Source organism: Calliopsis andreniformis, chromosome 5, assembly GCF_051401765.1.
Source record: "Calliopsis andreniformis isolate RMS-2024a chromosome 5, iyCalAndr_principal, whole genome shotgun sequence".
NCBI classification, from domain to species: Eukaryota; Metazoa; Arthropoda; class Insecta; order Hymenoptera; family Andrenidae; genus Calliopsis; species Calliopsis andreniformis.
The window spans coordinates 15,736,211-15,762,181 of record NC_135066.1 but is presented as its reverse complement, the minus strand read 5'-3'; the positions used below and the strand labels follow the sequence as shown (position 1 = coordinate 15,762,181).

Sequence of the window (25,971 nt, the reverse complement as noted above, 5' to 3'; positions counted from 1 at the left end):
GAGGATGGTTCTACGTGCATGATCGCGGCGGCAGGAAGGGTTAGAGGAACGGAGTAGAACCAGAGCAGCGTGGAACGAGGGGAACCGGAAGCTGGAGGAACGAGGGGAAGTAGAACCAGCAGAGGGGGTGGGTCGGCTGAAGCGAGCGCGGACTCGCGTGGGGGCTGCGGCACGCTACTGGGTGGTGGTTGACGACGAACGAACGAACGAACACCGATGACTTATTAGCAGAGTGCAAGTTGGCCGCGTGTTTGTGAACTTTCGAATAAATGTACGTACGCAGCGGAGGAGGAAGGGTGCTGCCTCGCTTTTTCCCCCCGTTCTTCCTTCCCAGTGTTTCGCCGTCTCCACGGACTAGAGAAAACTCCGACGATCACGCGCGTCGCTGCGTTTTTCCCCCTTTTTCTTTCCGCCTAACCATCTCTTTTCCTCCCTTCTTCTCTCTCTCCTTCTCCCTCCTCGCTTCAGACGGAATCGCGTACGTACATTTAACGCGTGCCCAATCAACTCCCTTCGCGCCACGCGTACGCTCTGGCAGATTCGAGAATTGTTATTAATACCGCGGCCGCTCGATGGCTTTGTGCTGGACCCGTATCCTCCTCGCGGCTCGGGCCATTGATCAAGTTTGTCTCGGCGAGTGTACACGGAGTCACTGCCTCGATTCGCCTCGTCTTTTTTACGTCCCTTCCGGATCCATCTCGTTCGGCCTCCCCCTCTCCTGCCCTCTCCCACCTTTTTCCTCTCGTTTTTCCTTGCAGTAGGTACGTGCTCATCCCTCGATCGGATCGGCCGCGAGATTAGCGACGAGCCGAGAGAGGCGCCTCGTTCTCTGCTCGAGGATCAACCGGAAGGGTAGGGTACTGGGGGGCGCGACGAGGGATGATTTCGCGCGGTTTTCCACGGCACTATCGCCCGCGCTCTTTTTATTTCGATATGGACAGTCGGCGACGAGAACGCGCCCCGCGACTCAATGCAATCGCGGCCGCGGGAGATGGATGCTGGCCGATGGGGACATCGCGCCCGATGGTTTACTTTGTTCCACGGAAACGATTTTATGGGGGAAATTGATGAAACACCGCCACGCGGTGATTAATGATCGATAATCGGGGCGCTGACGAAAGTGATGCATCGGGGCGACACTTCTGGGATTGTTTCGGTTGGAGAGGTGGCGTGTTAACACTGGAAGTATCGGAGTAGTCAAAATGAGTGATAGGATTATTCCTTTTTTCAGTTAGTGGTGAATGCGATTTAAAATGTAGATAGGGTAAGAGACGAAGAGATTTCATATAAAATCTACGTAAAGCACAGTAATAGGCTCAGACACAGCAATAAGGTCTTTTACCCTATATGGAGAAACCTTAGTTTTATGAATATTGTATTTTTTCGAGGACTTGGTATTTTGATAAGGAGGTAACAATAGACGTCCGTAGATAGTATGTGCCTACATAATATGTTCATCTGGGTAGTTCTAGCGTTAACATATTAGCTACCAGCTTCAGATACAGTGTTCTGAGAATTTATACGAATAGAGGAATTATTGAATACGATTGCAGAGCTCACTGATGTCAAAGAATTCATTTTTACTATGAACTAACGAAGTATCTAAGTATACTGTGTTTCTACTTACCACAGAGTCTCTGATGAATAGGGTATCTTTTCAGTCAAATAACATGTGAAATAGTTATTTGTAATTTATATATTTATCTTCAATATTTTTACATTCATTGGTACCAAAGTGAGGGTACCAACATGCTATATCTATAAAAACAAGTTCCAAAAGAGAAGTAGTTACAAAAGTACTTACAATACAACCAGTGTGCTCACATTCTGAGTCATTTTGCCACGCTTCTGGTACTGCTGAAAGTTTCAGTATCCAAACCCCAACACACTGCACAATCAAAACCCTGAAAAACGAAGAATACAGAACACATAATCAGGTAATCGAGGTTCTACTTGAAATTCATTTTTTAAACAAACTCACAGATGAAACGTTTCTCCTCTCGACCACACAACCTTCCCTTATCTCCACGACTAGTAATACAGGTTCCCAAAGTTTGGTCACTCCGTGACACCTTCCGCACAGTGCAGCGGGGGTGTCAGAAAAGGCACCGCCATTGGCCCGTGAAAAGATTGAAACGAGGGGAATCGAGTTGCCGCGCGAGAAGCTGGTCAACAATTTTTCCGCCAGTTTACCCGTGGATCTCCAAGGGCAGGGACACTCGTGGCGAAGTCGCGAGGGCGGGGGTGGGCGAATCGGGGATTCCCAGGCCTACGATTAGGAAAGTTTGCCCGAGACTCCGAGGACTTTGGGCGAAGTTGAGGCGCGCGGGAGTTGGGGCGTGGCGCCACGTGGAAACCGTAAACATTGCTGGAGATGTGTACTCTATTCGACGAAAATGCTCGGTGTTCGATCGAAACGATCCACGCTGGTCTCGCGTAAGCGAACGGTGCCAGGCGTAAAAGGAGCATCGTCGGCGAGTCAGCTGCGACCTTCGACATTTCGTAGATTCGCTGCGAAGCGGGCACGCGGTCGATCGATACGTCGCGTCGGTTCTGTTTCGACTTTCACGAATTTTTCGGTTTTAGGTAATAATCAGTAATTAACACTTTGACCCTCGAACTATATTTTTAGCTGTGAGGGGAAACCTTGTTAAAACTGTGTCAACAAAAATTTCAGATAGTACCTTAACATTAGAAGTAGTGGAGGAATTAAAATGAGGATTATTCTGTATGTAGGTTTTATTCTTTGGGGATAGTATCTTGTTTTTTCAATCAATAACTCTGAAGAGATGTATGGGTAAACATTTTATTTAATTTAACTTTTTCAGAATCAATTTTTTAGGTAGATATGTATATGTACATTAAGTACAATAGCCTAGTGATATTAGAAGACCACAGAAATAGAATCTGTTTTTTTTAATAGAAATAGAAAATTATTCTATATTGAGTATTATCTTGTTCTACATTATCTATATTAAAAGGAATATCTATATTGAACAGAAAATTGTGAATTGGAGGAACTTCTATGTAGATACCATAAGAGTGTAATATTCAGTTGTTTGGTTTTAAAAAGATTTAGGAACAAACTCAAATATTTTGTGAAGTTACCATTTGTATCTAACATTCTATGGTTATTGAAAACAAATATCGAATTTTGCTAGGTGTTAATGACTTAGAATGTGAAAACCGAGGGTATGAAAAAATGCTAGTAAAATGTTAAGGGATGTTGTTCCGTGTGAATCGAGTCTCCATCGATATCGTCGTTAGTTAGCTTCAATGGACTTTTGATTAATGGAAACCGGGGACAATTCTCTATTCTTGGCTACTGTCGAAGTTAACAGTGCAACTATGTAGTATCGCTGCCCGTAGGAGACTGAAATTAATACTACGTACTATTAGCCCTTTGACCCTCTGCAACTGCGCCCTTCTCAATTTACGTAACCTGACATTGGCGCTTCGTAAATACTACACTGACCACGCAGAGATAACGTCATTAATATTTCGTCATTCGTTTGTCGATCTGGGAAGTAATTTTTAATTGTAGAAGAGAATTGAAAGTAAGAGTGCAATATAAGGGGATAAACTTAAAAATTTATATTCATTTGTATGAAATAAATATTTGAAGCAGAGGGTTATACATAGAAAAACGAAATTATACATAGAAAGGATTTCATACATACGTATGAAAAATTCAAAAGACATCTCAATTGTTTATAATATTAAAAGAGTATACAGTTTTTTTAGTACTAGTAAATATTATATCAACAATACTCATTAACCTCGTCCAAAAATGAATTATCTATAAAAATTCGTGTAATTAATGAATCACTACAGTATTTACGTGAACAACTTTTTAAGCAGTAAATTTGATAAAAGTAAAAAAATTGTTAAACGTGGTTGAATGTAGAAATTAATGAGAACGTGATAAAAAATTGCGTTTATTCATAGATAAATCAAAAGTGATTGTACAAAGTTTGAACAAAATTTCGTAACAAAAGACAAGAACCGTACAAAAAGCTTAGAGGGAAGAAAAATTTTCTTTGACAGTAGTGGTGTTTTAAATACGTTCACGTGTGTAAAGAAAACGCGTGCCAGTGTACATAGGAGAGCAGGAAGGGATGGGGGTGGGTGGTATACTCCGATGCATTTTAAATGAGTCTAAAAGCGATTCGGCCGGCCGCGCGCACGTTTCGTATATATCGATTACTGAAATGCGCGATTCGAGAAGCGCGCCAACAAGATGTACCTATTCCTTTCATTATTACTTATTTTATCCATGTTTCACTCGGTATATTCACGTTTACTCTTTGTAATCTTTCTTCCATCACAGCCATATTTTTCTTATTTAATTTACAAAATATACCTTAAAGGCATGCGACTTTCGAAATTGTATGATTTTAGAAATATTTAAGTAAGACAATCTGAAAAAGAGTCTCTATACTATGTAATGTAAAACTTCAAGATAAATAAGGCCGTGTAAAGTTTAGTAACCCATTACAGTACTTCGTGAGAGTATTTCAGAGATCAGTTTCTAAGCAAACTAATTTTTCAGAGACGAAAACGGAGTCAGGGTGACGAGGGCTGGTTACCACCAGGGGTTGGTTGTCACAGGTCCAATTATCCATTATCAATCGTAATCGAACAGCCGTAATTAGAACTATCTAATAATTTATGGCACTATTGTGTCTCAGTCTCAATATACAATAACAGTGAGATTGTTCAGAAATTTTTAGGACACATGCCTTTGCTTATTTTCGTACTGCTGAGTAATTTCTAAACACTTTCAAGTAAATGTCCCAATATTTAAACACTTAAGATGTTAAATGTCCCAGTAAGTAAAAAGCCTGACAAGATCTCAAAAACTGAGGATACTATTTTATGACATTAATTTTTATTTCTAATTAGGTTACCTAATACATCAAATCCTAAAATTGACTAAAAGTAATATTAACGTTTAGGTATTGGGATCTGGTCAGCCACTGGAACATTTATCTATCCTCAATTTGAGAACCTTAATTTCAGTATTAAACAGAGAAACTATAGAATATAAAAATTGAAATTCCCCGCTGGCCTCTACACAAATCCACAAACTAAGAAAACACAGACGCTACCCAAGTTCGACGACCCGTGAGCCACATCTGACCTCAAAACAGAAATCCCAAGTCCCCCAAAAAGCAACCATGTATCAGACTGTCGAAATCCCGACGAATTTCATTCCCATTCGAAATCGTGGTCTCACATGTTCCATTCACTTATTCACCAAAACAGTTCCTCCAACCCCGACGCCGCTATTCCCTTTCATTCCCCTCCGGGAATAGCCCGTGCAGAGACTCGCTCATAAAGGCACGGACGATGGGTGCAATCGCCGAGACATTTATAAGGCCGTCTAACCGTTAACCGTTTTACTGCGCGCATTGTTTTTGGCATGGAGACGAGCCGCATTCCCGATTCACCACCCCCATAATTCTGACCGCCGGTTATTCGGCCAACCCGTTTCCCATTCCGATGTCCGGCCAATGTCCATGCGAGCCATCCACTATTCCACGACCCCGATCACCGTCCAGTGTAAGCACTTTTTGCCCCCCTCGGCTGAGCCGACCACGTGCTCATACACGGATTTTGGCAGAGCCATGCCCAGGGTCCGACTGAGCAATTTTGATTTCGCGTCTGGTCGCCGCGTAAAAATTAAACGCCAATGTCTCCCACTCTACCCACCCTCTTTTGTGTTCGCGATCCTTCGTGCATTCGCGATCCACAGTGCTCAAAGGGCGCGTTCACTGGTGGGAAAAACATGTTTATCCTTCGAGCCCGAAGAATAGTAAAGGTCGTTATTTATTGGTTTTTAGATCCGCGAAATTCTATCCCCGTACAGGGGCTGGGGTTATTTTGTTAAATTGTAATTCGTTGTTTCGAAACGGTACGCTTTTAATTAAAATCCATGGAAAAGCTTGGGGCCGAGCGAGCGATGGTCATTCCCGAGCGAAGTTTGTTTCAAATTTAATTAGGTTTATGCAGAAGCATAGATGCAATCAAGAGTAACGTTTCGTCGTAGTTTCGCTGGCGATCCGAACCGCCTCGTGTAACTATCGATCACGTCTAACTCGTAAAAGTGAATTTCGACAGGGATTGTCGGTAATACGAAAACGCGGTCTTGTTATTTTCGCGGGGAAACAATATTACGGTCGAGTGTACGAGTCGAGATCGCGCCACCCGCGTCCCGCGACCCCGCTCGATCGATACTTAAATTTATTATGCCCCACTTGCTTGTCGCTCGGATCACGTGGTACGTTGCCCACCATTATCTGTTTTGACTTTGGTGCCACTCAAAATTTCCGACGTAATGGCACGTTTGGCTTTGCCAATGCGCCATTCAACTGTTAGTAAGCTTGTTAGTTTCTGGTGAAATTGTGTTCTCGGTTTCTTCTTTCTGTCATGTGGGTTTTGGTTTTGGTCGATTGTGAATGGCACTTTGGGGAATCACTTATCACGTGACGTCATGAAACGAGGTGATAATTTTACAATTTAAACGTTTTGAGTGTTGTGTCATTTGAGAAGCTTATGTGTAGTCGATTCTTGTGAATTTTTTTGGAAAGTAAAGGAATAGATATCTGTTTTAATATCTTTAGCTCCATTATGTTGTGAGTTTCACTTCTGACTAGTAGAGCGTATTCTTGAAACAGAAATCGTGAAATTTGACAAGGCTTGTTTTTGTCATAAGTCCCTCATTTGCGTATGAGGTTCAGTATTATTTACAGAAATATATATAGTAGTCGAAAGGGTACATTGGGATATAAAAATTAAGTATTTGTCTATTTTATATCGTCAAAGTTTTGTTCTAATTTTGGAAATTTGTTCCGTGGAATTTATTATAGGAAAATTCACGTCACATTGACATATGAAAATAATTGAATTTTAGTTCGAAAATCAATTGTATCGAGTGAAGTATTGCCGGTTTTGTGGGTGGTACTCTGATATGAAAATTGTGAGTGTATAGTGTCTGCGTTAGGATAATGGAGCACTGATTTTGGAGATGAAATTAAACTGTTTATTTACATTTCTTCATTGTCAATCTTCCTGTAATAAATATGCAGGAGTTAAATCTTTAAAATTTAGAATAAAAATTCCTAAACATGTGATACAAAAAGTTATTCAATTTTTAAGTAGTATCTATTAATTTGCATATTTGTAAGCTTCCATAAACCGAATATAATTGATTAAAGGCAGCTTTATTTAATATTAGTATCAGTTTGCAACAACTAATACTAATGTTGCTGATCAGAAGGTGGAAGTTAATGTCACAATTCATGAAATGAAGGAAACAAGGCAGCTCGTTATTTGGAGATTATTATATTTATCTAATTATTATAAGACAAGTTAATTCTTCGCGAAGGTTTGACGATTACGTTTTTGCACAAGGAGCTAATACAGAATTATGTCAAGTGTAGCATTTACTGTAGACACAATGTGCTAATTCGTTCCTTTGTCTGAGAATAATACAAACGTTAAGTTATATCCTTCCTTTCTATTCTCATCTTCATCGCATTTCATAAACTTTTATCGTGCATCGTATATAATTTTAATATGAACATATTATTGCATTGCTATTGATACGTTTCATACTTAAGTAGGTCCTATAGTACTATATAAAAGAATAAGAATATCAAGACTCATGTAGCTTCAATCCTGTCAACGAATCATACAAATTCCATATTCCTATCTACAGTAGATCACGATTCAGCGAAGCGTGGCACGCCGAGCAGTAGATAAGGTCTAAATGTCAGATACCGTTTGCCTCAGCCAGGAGTCATAACATACACCTTGCAGTCCATCACCAATCCATTCAGCAGAGTACTTTAGCCTTCACTAACACCTGACAGTATATCGTTTCCTTGCTTCTTCCTATCTCCCTCGCTCTTCACAATTACCTTCTCATCTCCTATCACTCACATTTCCAAAAACCCCAACAAATCAGCCTCGCAAAGACACGTTCCTTCTCCACATAAGCTCGGTACCAGTACCAACTCCCGACTTCATACCCAGTAAGCACTCCACCATCGGTAGTAACTGTGCCAAGTCACGAGGGTTCAAACGAAACTACAAGTAACTCCTACAAAGAAAAACTCCTCCACCGTTAAAAGAAATGACCCCATCTCTCGTTCCATTAGAATCCAAGTTGCCCAGCGATCGCACAAAGAGAACGCGCAACAGTTACCTTTCCCGCGACCGTTTAAAACTCTTCAGCCGCGTCAAAGGCGGCTGACACGTCTGGAGCGTTCTCCTCGGCTCGAAAGAACAATGCAATTAGCAAGCGCAGCCAGAGAGCAAACAAGGTGTCCTCCAGCGTTTCGGACGTGTCGAATCTTGGCGAGTCCGCGGCTTTCGAGTCACGGTTTTCAATTTTAGCAGAGCTTCTGCCGTAGAACGATGCCAGCGAACGTGGCTGCAGAGCTGGAGGAGTTTCAGGGATTCGGGTTTCGATTTCTCGTTCAGGGGGCCTTGACGAAGATTGGGCAAGAAAGCTGGGGAATGAAGACGAACGTGGCTGATGGCTGGGTCGAGGGGGCGGAACGAAGGGTGGCGTTCGATGGTCGTGAACGTCGGCGAGGGGTGGCAGGAGAGGAGAGCGTGGCGCCGTGGGGCCATAAAAATCGTATTTTGGCGGGAGACCCGCGTTTGTAGGTTGTATTTTCCCTTTCTATGACCCAATGCAGCTTTATCGGGTCAGTTGCATTTGCATTGCGAGGCGCACGGCGTTCCCGTTTCACAACACTCTCACGTATTTTCCCTCCTTCTCTCCCACCCGCCACGCAGCCCTTGATCCTCGTTCGCTCGCTCTTCCCGTTCGTCGTCCTTTTTATTTCCACGCTGGGCTTCCTCTTTTTCCATTCTCGTGCACGCCGCCAGCCCGATGGACCGTTTGCACGGGGAAATCATCCGGTACGCGTTTTTGATTCGAGGACACGTGTTGGAGTCGCGATAGGGCGATCGTTTTACTCTGTGGGACAAAATAAAGAGCAGTGTGGCATAGAATTCTGTTTTAAAGAAATTAGCGAATTTTGTAACTGCTGTAGCATTTCTGGGAATTTTTCCTGAATTTTTTTTTTATTGCAATTGTCTCTGGTCGCGTCAGCCGACTGTGAGGGTGATTAGCGATGCAGAAATAAGAGAAAAGGTTTTATGTTTGCTGTGCTATTTGGTGGATTATTTTGGGGAATTTTGTTGTAGTACCTACTTAAATAACTAGTTTTAGTCAAATTGGTTTCTCTATTTTTTTTTCCTTTTTGCGAGAACATCTATGGTATAATGTTAACGTAGATACAGTTATAGTGTATACAGACTTTTTTGATATACCAAAGTTCATTATTTCCAACAGTTTTATTGACAGGAATAGTCAATTTACTAATTATTTTCAGAAACATTTCTTATGTCCTATTAAGTAAAAGTTATGTAGACTGTATTTACTTATAGTGAAAATCAAAAATACGTATATAAATGTATCTATCGTTTCTTTGTCATACACAGTATACTATACTCTATAATATTGTATGGTATACTATGCTAGATATTCTATCAAAAAAGAAGAAAAGACACAGAAGCTAAAAAGTTCACATTATTCTTTAAATATCGCATAAAAAATTCCATAAAATTTCATCCAACAATACCTATCAAGAATCCGCCAATTTCTATTATAAAAGAATCACTAACTCCAAACCGAACGTTCCAACGTTTTAGACCACCTCTAAGAAACCCATTCCTTCATATTTTCTCACGAGATAAACATCTCCGACAACACAGACTTTAACAAGGAGGAAGCAGGGAAACAGAATCACGGAGTTTAACACAGTCTCATAGGACGTGAAACGCGCGCGATAGCCTAGTCGCAGAATTCTTCCCTGGAATGCGAAAAATAATTTAGACGGCGGTAGCTTAAATCGGGATCTCGTCGGTGATTTAAGAACCGCTGGGTTAGCAATCAGAGCGCGAAGCGAACTCACTGGAGTCAAGATTCTCTCTTGCCAAGGGAGCCTTCGCCAAAGGAGACCAACGCTGCCGTAAACACCCCTGATAGATGGATTGTTTTCGCGCCTTCGAAGAGACCTGGAATTGTTGACTCACCGCGTTTCGATTCAGAGACCGTGGAAAAACAGCGGGCAAATCAAACTCCTCCCTTCCTCGCGCTCGAAATCCTTGCGTAATCGCTTATACTGCCTCTCGAAAGTATAGTGGCTTCGTAAAAAGAGCAGGGGTTCAGTGTCTCAATCCTCTGGCAGTAAGTGTTCTGGTGGCTAGTCATATGCTTGGGAACGACTCAGAGATGGTACTAGGTTTTTGGAACCTTAGAGTCGTCCTGTCTAAACGAGGGCTTTGGAACTTCGAAGGGGCTAAGATAGTAAATGTGGTCAAATAAGATACAGCTCTGAACCAAGTAACAGAGGACACATTTGGTGGTTTACATCCACAGTGGTATCACACAGCACGCCACTTGAATGGGTCTTACCTAAGTCACTATATTTTCGAAAAACACTATGCATAAGAAACTTCTTTTTAAACTCCATTTATACTGTAGCAACTCGAATTTGTCTTTCTAAAGACGATACACATATATCTATATACAGGATAATCAGTTTAACTGGAAACTAATGAATATTGGCAGCACTTACAATGCTAACAGCGTGTACAATAAGTATTGCCAACACTCAAAAGATTTCCAGTTAAACTGATCACATATCAAATATAAAGACGATATGTATATTATATTATACCAAAGAATACGCGCATTTTAAAAGGGTCGCTGGGGGATGGGGGTGTACCTCATAAGTTCGATGGCGTTGCCCTGTTGGTAACCCTATCCGGTACCAGGGCCAACGGCCGTCCCGGCGACGCTGCTGCCGTTTATCTCACGAAACTCCATTACCGACGTTTTCTCTGAATTCCGCGCTAAGCAGACGAGAGACCGTGAGCTTGACGCAATGAAATTTGAACGCGCGGTGCCACGTCTCTCTCCACCTTTGCTCTCCCTCTCCCCGTATATCCGTCTCCCTCTGTCTCGTTCACCCTCCCCTCGCGTCATCCTCCTTTTCCTCCTGCAGTGGTGCACCGCCACAATTTCCCCGTCCTCGTCTCTCGCCGCTTCCCTTCTCGTTCTACTAGCACCGTAGAGGGGATAGACGCTTATCGCGTCGGCGGAGGGGCGTGGTATATAGGGAGGGAAGGAAACGTGGCAACGCTACGCGACCGTGCCAGCAGCAATAGAGTGGATGTAGCACGGTATCGGCAACGCAGCAGTGACTCAGCACCGGGTAGCAGCGCCGTTGCTGATGGCACTGGTGCGCCCGTGCGCTCTGCGTCGGCGACAGAAGACAACGTCAATGTAGACCTTTTACAACTCGGTTTTGTAACTCGATTCCCCGTGGTGAATAGACCCACAGCCCGCACCGACGCCGAAGACGGTCCGACGCGCTCGTCGAGCGAGCCGACTGTAGCCCGGGGACGGGCGTCGAGAATAAAATGCTTCGCGAAATGATTTAGAAATTTTTCCATAAATAGCTTCTGAAACATCGTTTCGAACTGCGAACGCCGTCGCGAGGAATCGATAACGCTGATCGCTCTCGGGTATTTCGTTTGCTGGAATTCATAGGGATTTCTAGCGATTCCTAGCGGGCTTTTATATCATTTACGAATGTTCGTCGAGTAGAGGCGTAACTAGGAATATTTCCTTCGTTATAACCGCGGTAATTTGAATACCTTCGGCCTAATATATCATTGTCAGAAGTTTGAATGAGAAATTACCGCGTTCGTTCTATTCTTAGGGTGCTCGGGAATAATACTACGGGAAAACGAGGCGTAAGTAGCGAAGTAACGCCGTATCAGCAGCCGATAATGCAGAGACTCGGGGAATAGTTACGTGAGGTTGGAGACGATCTCGTGGTCGGTGGGTTTGTTATATCGTGGCGATATTTCGAATTTCGTGCGAGCAGCCACGGCAGCTCGTTGGTTGCGTCGATGACGAAACCGAGGCACATGAGAAGAGAACTCTGGACTGATGTCTGGCCTGGTGGGAGCGGCCGAAGGCCGACGTTTTGTAACACCACGAACGTATCGGGCTCTGGGACGCCTACGAGGAAATTTCGGCGCTGCTCACGGTTCGATTAAGCAACTTTTGTATTTACGAGACGCCTGTTCTCATGCCTCAGCAGATTCGGCGTTTTACTCTGACGGTAGTCGTTGGTAATTATCGTTTTTTTCTCGATAGGAATAATCTACAGAATACATATTCCTGTTACGAGTCGTTATTTACTTTAGGGCTTCAGAAGGGTTTAGGTTATGACGAATATGGCGGAACGTAATAATACACTTCATACTCGCGTCTATGGAGAACTTTTTTCGGAAGGTATAGTAGGTTTTTTAAGTATCTCGAAGTTCCTTCGAATATCCTTCGTCTCTCCGAGTAATCGATGTAAGCCGCCGCTAAGTATAATTATAGTTCGGGTATTAAATTTTCAAAAGGCTCCGAGCTGCAGCACCAGAGCTGCCGATATCAGACTCCAGTTTCGACCGTATTATTTTTGCCCTCGGAATCAGCCGTTCGAAAACATATCCTTTCGAGGATCACGAAATTTTAAAGAGGCCACGTGTTCTCGAATCGTTCAAATTTGCATAAGTCTCGGCTATTTTGACTTCTGCAAGCTTAGAAAGCGAATAACCGTTTGCCATCCTCCTTAGAAACTACCCGTATTTATATCAAATGAATCAAACCTAAAACACGAAATACAGTATTACCTCGATGTAAACTCACCACCCAGACGAGTCTACACCACAGAACAAACTTTCGAGGTTTCTGTACAGTCCACCTTGGCTTCGTAAGAAACTAGAACGATAACTCATAAAATAAAACTGTTTCACTCTGAATATACTAATGAGCTTATAACGAGGGAACACTGTGCATCTCTGCTGTTGTTTAATTCTTCTGTATTTTACACGCGAATAAAACTATTATTCTCTTCGCGATAACACGCGAGAAGAAATAACGCGGCGTTGAAAATAGGGGGACGTAGAGAAATAGAGGGAACGTGGTGGTGGGATGTAGAGAAGGACGGATGTATTCACGATCGCGGGTCGTAAAGAGAGAGAGGGGAGGACAGAGTGGGAGAAAGACTCGCACGAATTCGCGCGTTCCTTCTCGCTCCAGCGGCGAAGAGATCTATACCCGCGAACAAAATCCGTGGACACGGCGAGAGAGGCTGGGAATAGAAGGGAGCTGCAGTATCGGCGATACGTCAGGATGTCGAAGAGGGAACCAATCGTTTCTGGCGGAATTGGGCTCATAGCCACGCGTATATGCATCCCGAGAAGGGAACTGGTTACCGACCGCGATTCGGTGAACGCGGAAAGTTCCCCAAAGAGGACCGTCGTAAGGCATCCGGGCTCTCGACGCGAGCACGAGGATACGAAAATAGTGCGAGGTGTTTGCGTGAGACGCGGCGCGCCGCGTTTCTCACTGGCATGCTAATTATGTTTTCGAACGGGAAAACGCTTCTGAATCTGCGCTTTGGGTTTGAATATTCTGATTCGAGGCGAATAACCATGCATTTCAGTCGGGATTTCGAGTCGAACGAAGAGACGAGAGGTTGGAATATTATGCGTAACGAGTTGATAGGACGCTGTGTGTCGCTGATGTCGCTTCCGGTTGCGATCTGAGGGAAAGCTTGAAGCGTAGAGGAGACGATTGGAGGAGCTTACCTCTTCTGTTTCTTTGCAGTGAATTTTAAAAGATTTAGAAATTATGGATTTGATACGAAGACAGGTATATTTTGATAATGTTGGTTTTCAGTAGATTAGGTTGTAAGTGGGGTATTAAATCTGTATCTGAAAGCTATGTACATAAATTAACCTAAGTTTATGTTTTATTACGCCATTTTAAATTACTCGAAGTTTTTATATATATTACAAGGTGTTGATGCAGTTTAGTAGGAAGTTAAAGGTAACATTTGCTAATAATGTTAAACAATAAAAGAGAATCGCTCACTAGAATGTAGTCAGTCCAGCTTTGAGATACAGAAATATGAAGTAATAATTTTCGTGGTGTTTGATTTGAAATTAAATAAATTGAGTAATGAATGACAACGAAATATTAAATGCTGTAAGTCTTCATCTTGAAACTATGCAAATACGAATTAAGAGGAGACCCTCTCAGTCTCAATTCACTTCCTGTATGCGGTTGATCGTTTCTCTAACCTTCGTGTCAAACTTTTCACGGTTTATTCCCCACGGTGTTCCACTGATCTCGTTTTAGTTTTGTGCTTTTTACCGCGACCTCGTTATTTATAGCGAGACGAATGCGTCGATCTGCGTCGCACTGAGGCGACTACGCTTTCCTTGTGCAAACATTGCATTTTTGCTAACAACCAATACCCCCACATATAGGTTAATGCACTAAACGAGTTGAACAATTAGAGTGATGTAATATTTGTAAGAATGGGATACGAACATTAGCTTAATTTTAAAGTGACCAGATTATTCAATTTGAAAATAATTCATTTGGCGTGAATATAATAATTCAAATATAATTTTATCGTGATTTAACTTAGGTTTGAAAATCAACTAGTATCGATTGATGAGATGAGTGTAATGTGTATCTAGTTAGAATTAGATTTTAGGTAATTTATAATAAGAAAATTAGAGAATATAGTAATTAATTATTTATTTATAAAAATAGATTTTACGATAAGTAGCTTAACTCGATTTCAGAAGTTTTGGCTCGTTTCGAAATTCTTAATGGGACTTTCATGTCCTGGCAAATGTACTAAAAATTAGTAGTAAGTATACATTAATGATGTATAGTGTGATTTTAAACTTTTATTATATATTTAAAATGAATAAAGGTGTTTGTATTGAGAATCGTAAATATTCGATGAGTATATGCGTTTAAAAATAAAAAATTCGAAAAAATAAATCAATATTTGAGGGGACTTGAGGAACTTAAAAAATTTGCAAAAATTTGTGAAATTATATGTTATATGAACAATTTCGTATTCATTAATTTTTTAAATAAATTATTTCTATTTTATTTGATCTATTATAGTGGTAAAAAATAAGTGACATTTAAGGTATTAATAATTTATGTTTGTTAAAAGAAATGAAATTTTGGAGAATAAATTCAAAAGATAAGGAGAATAGCGATGAATTTTTAATAAGTAAATACTATACAATTCGTTTCTAAAATTCGATCATTTGAAATGAACCCGTATATGGTAATGTGGATTGCCCTCGGGTTGAATTTTGCCGGGAGAAAGTATAACAGCGAAGAAAGTGACAAGGATATCCTTTACCCACCGCGACACATGGAAACTTGACTGAGTTTACATACATATGTACATATATACTTACCATTCCTTTTTTCGCTGTTCTTTTGCTTCCTTTGTACTTGGGCTATGTGCTCCAAATACAAGTTGTCGCTCCTCGTTGTCTCTTTCACTTCGCCTTGATCTCTACCCAAGCTAGACGCCTTGAATCCAGCGAATGCATGTATTTTCTTCTTGGAACTTTCATTAAAGTTGTTGTTGCTCGCTTTAAGTGCGCCACATTAAGTCTCGCTCCTGTTTAATCGTTTGCAAATCAAGTTTTCTTACGGCAGCGTTTCGAATCGTGCAAAGCGAACGGAAGAATCGTTTTTTAACGCGAGAATCTTTAAGAATATTCATTATATAATTAATTTTATGTTCAAATTGTGATGGTAATACCATGCCAGGTTGAAAAATGTCTTGTTTTATGTTACAGATTGAGACGAAATGGTAAAGACTTTTTTAAGAGGATTCCAGAATTTGCTGTGAGACGGAAAGTGGTCATGAAATTTAGTAGTGAATGTACCAATGGATATGGATACAGCTAATGGTGAGTGTTATTTGGTTTAGTTTATACTTATGAAGTGGTACTTAAATGTTTATGTATTGATATGTTTATATTTATATGTTGATATCATTTTAATATTTGTATAATTTTCTAATGGCGAATCTTATTATATGTATGTGAGTTGAAGAGTATTAGACTTATTATTGCATATCGATATTGGATTAGACTGATTTTATTTGAGATGCTCTGTTTAATGGGTTTCATTTAAGCATGAAGTAATTAGAACATATTGAAAAAATAATAGCTTTTGATGCACTATTCTTATAAATTATACAGCTTACGAAATAGGAGAATTTTTCTGAGGAATTAGCTACACAGAGATATAGAAATGAAAAAGAATATTGTCCATCAAGTGTAGAATATTTAAAGAATACTTCACTAATATAATTTGAGGTTTAATTATAGAAACCTCTATAAAATATATCAGTATAATAGATTATAGCTTAATGTAGAAATATAAAAGTCCAATATAGCTAATTTCCCAATTTATAGCGAAACACAAAAATATTGACATATCTTTTTATATTTTGTAAATTTATTAAGTTACTATTTTGTCTATCTCTTAAATAAGATTATGGATAAAATATCCTCATAAAATATCTATCAATATTTTTATATATTCCCATATCAAACAAAAACACCAGAATACTTGCTGTCACAACTACTTAGTAAATTTCATTTTGATCACCCTTTTTATCTTCTACTTTAATTATCTCCTCAGTTCTTAAAAACAAAAACAAAAAACAAATTTTCCTTAAATGTACACGCATTACAGGCCTGTAAATAATATTTCTCAATAGTGTTTCCCCTTAAGATATGAGCAGTGCTTTCAGAAGGCACACAGCATAAAAAAAAATTGAGAGTCTAGCCTCTGGTGCCCAAGCTGTGCGCTGGATACGAGTCCGCACGAAGGGACAGCTGTGCCGTGCACATGTGGGCCTCTTCGAACATCAGGCCCCACTCTGTCGGTCGCCTCACTGCCGAAGCTATAGCACGGATGCCACGACACTGTAGCTGTTTCCGGTGCGTTCGTCCTTCGTGCAGTTCAGAGCGGCTGCCTCGACGTGCGCCGAGAGGCAGCAGGCCAAATCGCTTGATACAGTCGATCCTGTGGGTTCTCGTATCACTAAAGAGACCTTTTACTACTGAATTCACAATAAATGTCGACAAATAACTGTCCTAAACGATTAGTATTTATTGAGGACCTGAAGAGATTTCGGTTTGATATCAAGGATTCTTATTGATGCATTACTTTAAAGTACTTCCATCTATTGTTAATCTGAGGGCATCTGCCCTTTCCTGTAATATTTTAAAATTCGTAGACCTTTATTCATTTCTACCTTTCTGATGTAGAAATGTTAATATTAATAGTTGACCTCTTCAGAGACATTTATTATCTCATCATCTGGGAATGTATCTCTTTTCAATGACAGAAATTGATTACATAGTTGAAAAATAACTCATCTAAGAAACTGAAAACTATGTTTTCTCATTTATTGTCTGGCTCGTTTTAGATTAAACAAAATTTTATTTCAAGTCAAAAAATTGTTTCTAATCACCATTAAACTTGGAGAAATAATTCTCTATTGAACCAAAAGTCTCTTCACATTATCCAAAAATGTATTTTCTGAGAATCATCAAACCTGAAGAGATAATTCTTTCCTTTGCATAGTAATTGTCTTGAAGCAAGGGCCAATGCATTGCAAACTGGCCACGACCAGTTGCTAGTTGTTCCTGATTCGTTCACAAATTGTTGATCAGTCCATAAAAGTTTTCATGGGGCAGCCAAACGAGAGAGGCGTGTTAGACAAAAATGAAGTCCAAGACGAGACTTAAACACAGCTCGCGTCTGGCTGTACGATTCCGTCCAGCTGGCTGTTCGTCGCAGCTGCTCTCGGCGCTGACAGCGTGCTGTACGCTTCGGAACACCGACGTCTCCGACGCTCCCTCGTCGAGCTACGCACAAGTAGCAGCGTCTCGCTCGAGGAACACGGGGGGCTCGTTAATTGCGTTATAATAATTACGCACGATCACGGGGAGATAACGCAACGATTAATTATATTGTTTGATATTTTGCTTTAATTAAGGATTATTCCTTTAATTACGTCGACGTTGTTAGGGGGATTGGGAAGAACGATGGAATTATAATCTTCGCTTTATTTGTCAAATAAGAGCAGGTCACTGAACGATTGCTTGCTAGATTAGTTGGGCTCAAAACGCTGCAGTTGGTGGTTAATAAGCAAAAATCGAAAAATATTAATTAACGTTGGGTTTTTAGTAGTGTACAAAAAGGTAGCTGTTTTCTAGCGTAAATGTGTGGCTGAGGTACTTTACACGCTGAAAATTTTACAAGAAATGTACTATTCATGAGCTTCTTTTTACACACCTAAAATTGATTTTAATTAGTTTAGATACATATGTTGATGAAATAGATGTCTGCTCGGTTTATGATAAAACGTGATTGTGGTATATTTTGATTGCGTTGTTGTAGTAGTAATGTAATTGCAGGTGATAGCTGAAGTCAATTAAACACAGACGGTGAAATATTAAGACTTTAAATTATCCACTGGGCGTAAGGATGAAAAAAGATTATATAAATGGACGTTTAAAAGGTTTAAAATATGAATATAAATTATAAATAGTTCTCATTAATAACAATGTTCTTTAATAATATTACACTGATACTCAAATAATTAGACAGAATTTCATTTCTCAATTTAAATCTATCAGAGTTTTATTTATAAACATGCTTCAAGTTGTTGTGGTGTAGAAATGTGGGTAATTATTCCATCACTCTACTCTGATAATGATAACTACCGTCTACTGTCATTAGTGTATCAAAATTCAAAATATGTATCTCAGGAATCCTTACATATTTTTTAATGTCCCAAACTACTCATTTTCGCTAATTTCTTAAAACCCTCTGCAACACATAACAAGAAAACTGTCAATAATCCATTTTCCCAATTACTCCCACGTCCACGTGATCTCTTCTTTTCCCTAAAATGGGCAAACCACGCTCTTAAACTTTCACCGTCCATGTCTCAAGCATCTTACACGCAAAGAATCCTCAGTTCTCGTTTTCTCCAAATCGCATTTAAGAACAAAGTCCCCAGATTCTTGATAACTCTCGAACCCCAGCGAATTACCGCACAATACGAATCATCGTGCGTTTCATAAAGTCGCATTCGCACACGCTTGCCGCGGCTGCATCGCGCGTCCCACGATGCACGGTGGATGAATGCCACCTGTGCCACGGGGGAAAGGAACGCGGGAATGTCTTTCAAAATGCATTTGCTTATCTCCCTCTGTCCCGATGAGCGGGAACGATATGGTGTTCCAAATAATTTCTGCTGTGCTCAACGGGGAAGTCCCGACCGCATCGCATTTTCCTGTTGCGTTACGCATGCCAACGCATAACAGTACATACGTACGGTCTGCAGAGTGAGCGCATAGGTGCACAGCCGTTTGAACAACGCCGCCGTGGGTGCAACCCACGTACGGTCAGCGACTGGAACAAGAGGGTGGATAGAGACCGACAGCGTGCCTCTATGGTCCAACGTTGACTTTTATGACAGGTGGAGCGTCACCTTCTGCTGGCGATAATGGCACACTGGTTATATAGGATGCTTGGACGTTGCAGAGATTAAGAATTTTGTATGCGAAATTAGGATGTCTGGCGCGCCTAAAGTACCGATTGTATTCTTAGCTTTTTCTCTGCAATCTTGTTTTTATTGGCGTCGGCTACTGGAATGTGGGTTCTTTGTGTTTTTGTATCTTAAAAAATTCTGAGACTTCTAGGGTATTCTTTGAACTTTTTAGGATATCATCTGCATAATATCTTTTATTAGTGAATGGTTCCATGTCTTGTCTCTGTTTTATCTTGGAGAAAATTTGAAAATAAAAATGGTCTGGGTCGTAAATGACCCAGGTTACAGAAGGAGCGTTGATCTGTTCAAGATAGAATTTTTCTTAGACTATGAGAGTAATTTTTGTAATGGTTATTAATAGAAATCTAAAAGTGGGTCTAAGCTACATGTTATATAATAAAGTTATATAACTTTGAAAAAGAGAAACAAGAGATGTTATACATATGTCTCTTTTCTGTTTTCTAACAAGTTATATAACTTTGTAACATAACATGTATACATAATGTATATTATAAACCTACCTTAAAGAAGTTTCGTATAGAATTTGCTAGCTCTTTAAGCCTCAATCACTGCCCTACTGTATTCTTATTACTACGAAATCTAAATGATTAAATTCGAATGGGTAAAAAATCTGATTAATTGAGACCCGAGTTTCGTTGAATCGACATTCCACTATATTTTAAAAATTGCAGTAATCTTGGTACTTACATTACATGTGCATTAGACCACATCACAAAATCTGTTCCGCCCAAGGGCACACAATTACGCGTTAGCAATCCATAATATTTTAATTCGCATTTCTTTGTTCCCTTCAAACTTGAATTATCACTCGTTCTGCGTCGAATGGGTATTGTACGCAGCCAGCAATGTCATTGTGTATGGATTGGCCGCATTTTACCATTCGGGTAATTAATTCCATTAACTTGCGGCATGCGCGAATAAAATCTCCATCCTCCATGCTCTCCCCCTCTGCCATACGACCCCCCTTTCGCCCTCCAAGTGTTACGGATTTGTAACGCGGTCGCAGGTCACTATTCTGTACGTATCGAATTAATGAAGTTGGTAATCAGCGTTGCCAGATTCTGACTTTCGTTCGCGGGCCACCCCCCGACAAAAGTTAATTACCGCGGCCAGATACATGGCCGTGGGCGTGATTAATTATCGCGACGGTGCGACGAACTCGCACCTTTACTGGCATATGCAGAAATTTATGGAACATGTACTTTGTGCTGTTTGGGAAATAATACACGGTTTAATTACGAGACCCCCGCGTGGACGCGCGCGCCTGCAATTATGAGGAAATAAAATGACGATAACGAACGAGGAGAGTGTTACACGATAGACGTTTCGATATCGATACCTTCGACTCTTTTGCGAAATCTCTCACTGTCGTTCAGGGTTCCTCGTGAATGATCATGTGCGCCGCGGTAGCAATTAGTGGACTGGAGACATTTATGTAAATTCATGTTTTCGTAAATGTGACTGAAGAAGTGAGATCCAGATACTGATTTCTTTTTAGCGTTTTAATATTGCAATGTGTGTGTATTTTATTTTGGGTATTTTTTATATTTCTGTGTAGTAAGTGCATTCTGTGGATACTTTATTTGTAGGTTACATTTGTCATAAGTAGACTGCGGAATTTTATGCAATTTCATATTTTTATAAACACAGTTACAGAAATGGAACCTAAATAAAATTTTGTTTCATCTTTCAAATACTATATTTTGTAATCTGTTTTTCGTATTTACTGTGATTTTGAATATTATATGCATGATGTAACTTTTGACATGTTTCAAATTTCCATAAATGAATAAAAGTCGGCAGTCTAGTCATAAATATAGGGTTTAAATTTCCCACAATTTATAATAGGTAGTGATTAGAATCACAGTTTCAACCTGTGGATCGTGACTCTCAAAGGGTTTGTAAGGTGTCGTTAGGGAGGTCATTATAGTTACTTGTAGTTGGAATTTTTTTATGGGAAATTTCGCTAGTAAGACTTTAATAGCACTTATTCATCTCGTTTTGAATATATTACAATTCTTACCTGTGATACTCATTTTTTATAAATGATAGATTTCGTTTCCTACAAACATTACATTAAATATTAATTAAACATTATGTTAGAATTATATTCTGGAAAACCCATTTTTAATACGTATTTTTAAACTAATAATATTTAGTCTGGTTAATTTACGCATACATCTCATTCACGATAAAAGAGACAAAAATTGAAATATATTAAGCCATTCAATAAATAGCGTCATTTCTCATTTTATAATATATTTACACTGTACGTCATATGCATTAGATAGTGATACATGCAAAAAATGAGAGATTAATCATAAAATACTTTTTTCCAACTTTACCCACATCCTGTCAAGAAAAGTCAAAAAAGATCCAATCAATGGAACCCCCCAACAAAGACACACACTCCAACATCTCTATCAGCACACATCTCCATCCTCGATGATCCAAAGATCGCTCCACCGTTACGATCCCACCTGACTCCCACATCTTCGCCCCATTTTACGACACTCGAAGCTTCGCAGCTTCCTCTGCGCAGCGTCCTACACGTTCCTCAAAGTCAGCTGTCGCCAGATAACAGCACGTCTCTCTTTCCCCACGCCCCAATAAAAACTCTCCAACCCACAGTCGACCCTTCCTCCCCCTTCCAGCGGAAACGCGGAAGGACCTTGGCATTGGGCCTGCTTCCGCTCAATTTGATCCACGTCCAGCGTCGCGGCTGGCCGCATTTGCGATTCAGCCACGCGGAGCGAGCAGGAAGGGACGGTCTACCTCAGCAGATAAGGAGAGTCGACGATAAAAGGGGTTGAATGGCGGTACGCACACTTGTCCGTGGCGAAGAGGGGCGAAGAGGGGGTGGGAGGGACCGCGGGTGAAGGAGAAAAAGAGGAGGTGCATTGAGCTTTGATATCTACGTAGGGTGAGGCCAGTACATACGAGCACACAGGCGTCGGCACACACAGGGGCCACACAGGTGCGCAGGGTGCGTGAGGCATGTACAGGCCTATGTGCACATACATGTACCTGTTGCTTATTCCATTGTTCTCCGTGTTAGTCGTTCCCTGGTGTACCTTCTCGTCTCCCTCTCCTCTTTTCTCCTCCCGCTGCTTGGGGTATATAGCTGCCGGCCACTCTCTCGCCAGCACGTTCCTGATCCGCCAACACACCCGTAAACAAAGTATATTTGCGGAGCGTCGTGCACGTTCGCCTCCTTCTCTCCGGCAGCGCACGCCTGTGTGTACAGAGGGCCGCGACGAGGAAGACGCGAGGAAGGGTTGCGCGCGTTATTCGTGCAGGAGCCGGGGAGGAGGCCAGATATATTTATGTATGAGGGTAAGGGCGCGAGAGGAGGAGAGAGATAGGCTGTCGGTGTGCACCAGTACAGGCCGCCGCAGATCTTGCGGGGCTAAGCTGCATTCATGAGCTGCCTTCTCCTCCTTGGCTCCTACGGAGAGCGAGAGAGCCAGCGCACCGAATCCCTTTCTTCGTGGCCCTTATGTGTACGAGCCGCGTGTTAACGTTTACGCGAGCCCACGAGACCTGAAGTTTCTCCATTCATAACCGTGGAAGGTGGTGGTCCCTCGACCGCCTTCGGGCTATTGCTCGCCTCTGTGTACGTGGATCGCTCTCTCGTTGGTAAATGTAGGTTACCCCGGTGACGACTGTTCCCCGCTGCTCGTTGTTCGTGTGCTCGTTCTCCAGCGACCCGTTCCCGCGTGTGCGTTGCCTCCGTGTCCGTGGGAACGCTCCCAAGGTCACTTGGAGCCGCCTTGTCATTCCCCGCCTGGCTGTCCTTCTTCCTTACGCGGCAAAACGACGTCGACGCCGTTTCGGGGCAAAGGTCACGCGATGCCTTTTCTTTTCTCGTGTTCATCATCCCTCTTCTAGTTAGTCTGCTTTTCGGAGTGTGCATTCCTCTACCGAATGCTTCGCTCGTCGACTTCGCTCTGCTCTTTGACTGCTCGGGGATGAGTCAACGCCTGACCCACTTCCCTCGGCATCCACGGCGAGAAAAAGCGAGCTGTTCTTGATGCTCTTTTCTGCTTCTTTGGCAGTCGGGAGGAGATTGGAGGCCTCGGTGTAGAGGCTGTTAACTGGGACAGCTTTTTAGGGGGATTGTTTATGTATTCCTGACGTGTGTAGCTTTTTGTGCTGATGTTGGGTGTTGAATGTTGAGTTTTTGGGGGTGTTATGGGTTTGTGAAGTTGAAGTTCTTAAAAGGTTGTTGATTGCTTGGGAGTCTTAGGGAGAGTTTAAACGAAATGCTTTGGAGTAATCAAAAAAGGAATTAGTAATAATGTTTGTTAAAATTGTATATTTTTATTTTTGAGATATTTAGATACTGAATTTAGGATTTCAGTTGTACATTATAAATTTGTTTTATTATATTATTATTTTTGAAGAAATATGTCCCTTCAATTTTATCTGCTTTTGTCAAAGATACAAACTCTGTCTTATAAGCTTTAATTAAAGTATAAAATGAAATTTTGCGAAAATAGCATCTATGTTGATCTATCTCATTCCAGCAGATAAGTATTATAATTAAAATTAAAATATTAGGAATTCTGAACATTAGACAAGAGACCTTAGTATCATTTTTTAGTACTTTCGCAGTTTGTCGATTATGATTTACCTATTACTAGCCTCTGAATATCACTCAAAAATTTAGGTAGTATTCAAAGGCTACCTAAATATATTAGAATTCTCAAATGACAATAAAATCAAACTTAAAGGATTTGATTCATAATCCATATCATACTATCCATACCAGCTCTTCGAATAATAACATTCAAATACATATGTATTCAAAATGTCTACCCACCTCGCATCTATCCATAAAATATTCAAACATCGGATTACTCGAATACTCCCAGCCCCAATAACACCCATCGCCACGATCTGCCCACATGATTTCCCTCGACCACCGCGGTCACGGATAAATCTCTTCCGCTTGAAGTGGAAGAGCAAGCGTTCCCCGCGAGAACGAAAGCAAAGGAAAAGGTTGGAAGTGTAAAGCAAACAGATGGTAACGGTGTAGGCTTGATTCCAGCGGAAGGGAATAGGCGGAAGAATGGCTAGCCTGACAAGTGGCGCCCCGTCGCTTAATCCCTCTTCCAGTTCGGTCCACGAAGTTTAGCATAAGACGGCACATATTCTCTCTCTCTCGCTCTTCCCCTCCCTTCTGGTTTCCCCGTTCGCCTCTTTAAGGTCGGATCGAGTATTCCGAAAGTGCTTGCCCTCGGTATACACGTACACACGGCCGTGCATAGCCGAAGACAGGGGTGGGTGGTGCGGGTGCAAAGTGAGGTTGTAGGTGAGAGAGGATCCAGAGAGAGGCGAGCAACAGGTTCCCTGAAGCTCGAATGACACGCTTCGGGGATTTTCGCGAAACGACTGTTTTGCGTCCCACGCGATCGCCCGATCGCGCTGGGGGTGCGTGGGGGTGGGCCAAGTGGTCGATTTTCTCGGTTGTTCCGTTCGATTCACTGTGACGCACTGGAACTGTCGTTCGCAGTTTCTGTTGAGTGTTGAGTGTGGTACTGCGTCTTTGTTATGTAGCCACAGATTGATCCTTTTTTGGTGGCGGAGAAGTTTCTGGGGAGAAAAATTCACTCCACTTGTGGATTTATGTATTTTATATACTTCGGTTTTTATTCTGCAATGGGTACCATAAGAACTGATGTTTGGAACAATTCGGTGTTTATACGTATTGAAAAGGATTCTTTTGTATGAAATACCTACAATGAAGCTTGTCGAACAAGTCGTTTATTCTGTTATAATATGGATATAATTACCTTTATACGGTTAGGTGTGTATTATTAGTACCTACATACCCATATGGGTAGTATAATTAATACTCATAATTTCACGAATATGTAAACCTTCTGAATTTGACTTACAGCATCAACTAATTTTTGTAAAAACAATTTTTTCATATTTTCACTATATTTTCACTCATATACTCAATTTTTTGAATGTGCAACTTATAGTATCCTCCCTTAAAGTCACAGATATAGCACACTTAATTCTTTACATTTCTTTAGAACCATCTGCATCTAGAATCACACCAAGCACTCTTAAAAAGTGCCCGAAATACAAAGATTTCAATCAGCCATACCACACCAGCAACTATTATCTCTATCTCTACAAGGTACAAACATAAAAGTAACCAAGGTATTCAATAATGTAAACTCCCTCAACATCCACCAAAATACCAAAATTGCCATGCCACCACTGTCCCAACCACACCCCCTTAAATCCAAATATTCATAATCAAAAAATAGCCCACAGACGAACCCTCACAGACCAGCTGACAAGTTTGGCTACAAACACAAACGATCCACTGACTGTATCGACGTTGGTCGTGGGAGCGAGGGTCGACGTCTCG

At 41.2% G+C, this 25,971-nt stretch overlaps 1 long non-coding RNA gene across 6 annotated transcripts in view; it reads left to right on the top strand.

Moving 5' to 3' along the window:
- Positions 1–25,971, top strand: part of LOC143178919 (uncharacterized) — a 225,152-nt gene that overhangs the window by 37,396 nt on the left and 161,785 nt on the right. For all 6 annotated transcript variants that reach the window (XR_013001866.1, XR_013001867.1, XR_013001870.1 and 3 more), the window contains one exon: positions 15,778–15,891. This is a non-coding gene — a long non-coding RNA (uncharacterized LOC143178919). The remainder of the gene's footprint in view (positions 1–15,777; positions 15,892–25,971) is intronic.